The sequence below is a fragment of the Octopus bimaculoides genome, chromosome 22 (genome assembly GCF_001194135.2).
Source record: "Octopus bimaculoides isolate UCB-OBI-ISO-001 chromosome 22, ASM119413v2, whole genome shotgun sequence".
NCBI classification, from domain to species: Eukaryota; Metazoa; Mollusca; class Cephalopoda; order Octopoda; family Octopodidae; genus Octopus; species Octopus bimaculoides.
The window spans coordinates 370145-374760 of record NC_069002.1 but is presented as its reverse complement, the minus strand read 5'-3'; the positions used below and the strand labels follow the sequence as shown (position 1 = coordinate 374760).

The following is a 4616-nucleotide window of genomic DNA, read 5'->3' as shown; positions in this document are numbered from 1 at the left end:
GGGAGGAGCGGAGGGGAGGGGCGGAGGAGGAGGAGGAAGTGAAGGAGGTGAAGAAGGAGGAGGAATTTTAATACCGAAGCTTGTGAGGGTGGATGGCGGTGGGTAGGATTTGGAGCGGGGGGGCCGAAAAATACCCTGCTGAAATGTTGATCCTGTCAAAGACCAACGTAACCCCTTTAAAAATCGCCGACGAACGTCAAAAGTTAATCTGGCTTAGGCCCCTTAATATCGTATTTAACTTAATCTTCTCCGCTGGTTTTTACCTGCTGCTGCTGCCGTTGAGCAACAATAAGTCGAAAGATGTCGTCTGCTCTAAGTGTTGCCTATTGCTTCTTCTGACACTCCATTCTTATCATAAGTTGATGATCATGATTTTCATCATGACCACAACGATGATGATGATGATCGTAATGTCTTCTTCCTTTCTTCTTCGATTTATTTCTTCCTTCTTATCATATTCTCTATTTTTCGTCCATTTCTTCTTATTCTTGTCCTCTTTCTCTTCCTCCTCCTCCTCCTTGCTTTTCGTCTTTTCATATTCCTCTTCCTTCTTCTTCTCTTTCGTTTCTTCTTTCTTCTCTTTCTTCAACTTCTTTTTCTTTTTCTTCCATATTCTCCTTCCATATTTTCCTTCCCCTTTCATTTTTCTTCTTCTAGAAGAAAAAAGACGATGGAAATGGCAGGATAATGGTGGTCGCGGTGGCGGCGGTGACGGCGGTGGCGGCTGTGGGTGGACAGGCGGTGTTAGGAGGAGGAGGTGGAGTCGGATGAAGAGAGAATTACTGTGTAGTCTTTTACTTTGTTGTTGCTGTTGTGGTGGTGACAGTGGTTGAGGTTAAAGTTGTTGACTAATCGAACTGGTGCGTTTTGCTGCTATAAATCGTCGTTTTAGTGGTGCTATTGGTTTCTGTTAGTAGCTTTCAGTTGTAATGGTCATTGTTGTTGTTGTTGTTAGGGGTGGTAAGCTGGCAGAATCGTTAGGACGCCGGGCAAAATGCTGAGCGGCATTTCGTCCGTCTTCACGTTCTGAGTTCAAATTCCGCTGAGATCGACTTTGCCTTTCTTCCATTCGGGGGTAGAGCCCTGGGGGTTGATGTACTTGACTTACCCTCTACCCCGAACTTGCTGGCCTTGTGCCAAAATTCGAAACTGATATTATTGTTGTTGAGGTTGTGGGCCTCTCTATTTTCTTTCTTTATATTCATAGTCGTCTTTTTTTATCTTCTCCATCATTTTCTTGCTTCGTCTGTTTCTTCTACATCTTCTCCTTTTTCTTCCTCTTTTTCTTCTCTTATTTTTTCATTGTTTTCTTCTTTTTCTTCATTGTTTAGTGTTCGCGATTTGTCTTTTTATTTTCTTTCATATCTCTCTCTCTCTCTTACTTTTATTCACGCTCTTCTCCTTTCTTTAAACCCCTCCACCTCATCCGAACGCCCACCCCTCTGCTCTTTCTAACTCTTAAGTGCCCTAAACTATTCCATGTGACATCCTCTTTAGCCAGATTATCAACGCTGACATCCTATCAACACGTCAGATTAACACTTTCAGTCACGTGATGTCCTACAGTCAGAAAGAAGAGGACACTTCATATTACTCAATCTATGATTATTCTTTTTAATCTGAGCTCTCATTCTTATTCTCATTGTCTCGTTTTCATTTTCATAGCCTCGTTCTCGATCTTAGAACTTCCTTCTTCTTCCCTCATTCTCCATTTCTCATTTTCCTAATCGTGTTCATTCTTCTTTTTGCGTTTTCCATGTCTCGTTATCTCTTATTTTTCTCATTTTCAGAATCTCGTTCTCATTGTTTCGTTCTTCTTGTCTCGTTCTGGTAGACTCCTTCTCAAAGTCTCCTTTTCACAATCACCTTCGTTCATGTCATTTCATTCTTTCTGTCTCGATCTTGTCTTGAAATAGAAGTGGTTTATAACTTATATGTCGGTTATATAGGAAGCTGTTTTAACCTTTAAAACCAGAGGCTGCCTTAAACAACAAGAATAATCTCTGAACTGTATCACCCCATAATTTACAATATTAAAAATCGCAATGGAAAACAGCGAAAAAAAACTTCATGTTAGTCCCATGGTCCTATCGAATGCGTGTTGCATTCACGTCATTAGATCGTGATTTCAGTTCCTGAAATGGATGGTGCGTTATGTTCGTGAGAAAAAAAATCCACTTCGTTTCACGTTGCTCCAGTCCACTTAGCTGCAAAACGGGCCACCCTGCGACTGATTGGCGTTCCATTCGGCGAGACTGATGTGGTCTCGGTCACTTACGCACCATGGAAGCCAGCCTGATGAGTTCTAAACCTCAAGGGAGACCTATTACTACTATACCATTGTCCTACGACTCAACATTTTCTACTGAGACTTACAGATGTGTGCGTGCATGTACATACATTTATATATTTTACTTGTTTCAATCATTACACTGTGGCCATGCTGGGGCACCGCCTTAGCCGAATGAATCAACTCCAGTACTTGTTTTTCTTTTAAGCCTGGCTCTTATCCCATCGCTCTCTTTGGCTGACTGCTAAGTCATGGGAACGTATATACAACAAGACCGGTTGTCAAGTGGTGGTGGTGGCGGGAGTTACACACACACACACACACTCAACTGGTACTTGATTTATCGACCCCGAAAGGACGAAAGGCACAGCCGACCTCGGCGAGATTTGAACTCAGAACGTAAAGACGGACGAAATGCCGCTAAGCCTTTTGTCCGGCGTGCTAACCATTCTGCCAGTTCCCCCTCCCCCGCCTTATGATGCTTCACCAACATTATTAACACGACTCACAATCTAACAGGACAGATAATAGCACTACCCCTATTAGCAAAACTCTACACACCACCACCAATACTACAAATTCCACAAAATACTACAACCGCCCCGACTACCTCCAAATTCACCAACAACAATACTAGTACCACAACTACGGCCATCGCAAGCAACACACCACCACCACCTGCACCAATACCAGTACTACTAATACTAAAAGTACCACTACTACCACCATCACCACCACCTCCACCAATACCATCAATGTCAATACCACTAACACCACGATTGCCTCCAACTCCACAACAATAATATTGCTACTACTACTACTACCACCACCACCGCCAACAGCAATACTCATACTATCACCTCCACCACGACCATCACCACCACTGGCAGCACCATTCCTTCCTTCCTTACCAATGGCTGTCAGATATAATGCAATGCTAATCCCTCAGAAAGTGACATCTGCCATTAAAAGGTGGTTGGAGGGGGAGGGGGGTCCTCTTTCATTTAGTGTGTCAAAGGTTAGAGAGGAGGGCGGAGTAAAAGGGAGGGAGAGAGAGAGAGATGGAGACAGACGGACAGACGGACAGACAGGCAGACAGGGATCATCAGAAGAGAAACAAGGCTGTTACGGTTGTATTTAAGCCAGGTCAACATCGGTCCAACAAATATAATAAAAAGCTTTCCAAAGGTGGCCATCTCGTCTTTATAGAAATATCTACAACGACTACGTTATATAATATGTCTCCTTCTATTTTTTCAATTGATAAGGCGTGATTGGGGTAGATTTTGTTGCTATTTCTATCAACTTTGGAAACTACGGAGAGGCACTTTGAAACGTAAACCTTGTTTTCACTTGGTCCGTTAACTCCTGATCATGTGGTAGGGATACCGTCGTGAGCGCGGCCTATTTCAGGCCCCTAAACCTGAAGGAACCAAACCTTAGCATGGCCTGGCCTGGCCAACGCTGCTTTCTGAAACACACACACACACACACAAACACATATACATGCACACACACAAATACACCATACACCACATCACACACATGTACACATACACACATATGGCCATGCTGGGGCACCGCCTTGAAGGAGTCTAGTCGCAAATGAATCGACCCCAGTACATCTTTTTTCTATAAAAGGGTATTGTTTTTCATGACGACAACGCCAGACGTGGCAGAAGTTACTGGGGTTTGGCTGTTTCGGTCTCTTCAGAATTCATTGAATGGACAGACCTTCAACTCTGAAGATGGTGTAAAAATTTACCTGGAAGAGTTTTACACCGGTAACGACAGGAGATTCTTTGGGCAGAGAAGAATGGAGCTACCCACGAAATGGAAGAAGATATTTCTACGAAACCCTGATTGAATAAATCGCTTTCTGCTTAATAAATCACTTTGTGCCTTAGTTTGCTTTAAAAAAACCGATCGAACGGATGTTTGAAACTTAGTAAGTTTCTACACCTGGATCCTTGGACATTAAAATTACATATATGTATATAAAATCGAAGAAAACACAAATATGAACGAAAAAAGAAGAAAAGAAACATCACTTTTACCTTCAGTGCGCAAATTGGTTGCATATCACAAGTTACAACGGAACCTTCTGAAAGAAAACAACATGGCTGCGGTGTTTCGGCGGTCGATGGCGAAGGCGTTGGAACAGCCAAGAACTCTTGTGTGAAATTATCTCCCCTTTTTAGAAAGTCCCCCCCCCACCAACTTTCTCGACTTCTCTGAGCAAGATAGTTGTATGACATACCCTTCAATGCCCACCCGCCCCTCATCATGGCACCACCCTTACAGCCGTGACCACTTAACCCGATCT

At 43.2% G+C, this 4616-nt stretch overlaps 1 long non-coding RNA gene across 2 annotated transcripts in view; it reads right to left on the bottom strand.

The window, feature by feature from the left end:
- Positions 1-4441, bottom strand: part of LOC106878718 (uncharacterized) — a 157845-nt gene extending 153404 nt beyond the window's left edge. For both annotated transcript variants that reach the window (XR_008266603.1, XR_008266602.1), the window contains exon 1: positions 4348-4441. This is a non-coding gene — a long non-coding RNA (uncharacterized LOC106878718). The remainder of the gene's footprint in view (positions 1-4347) is intronic.
- Between the last annotated feature and the right edge of the window lie 175 nt (positions 4442-4616).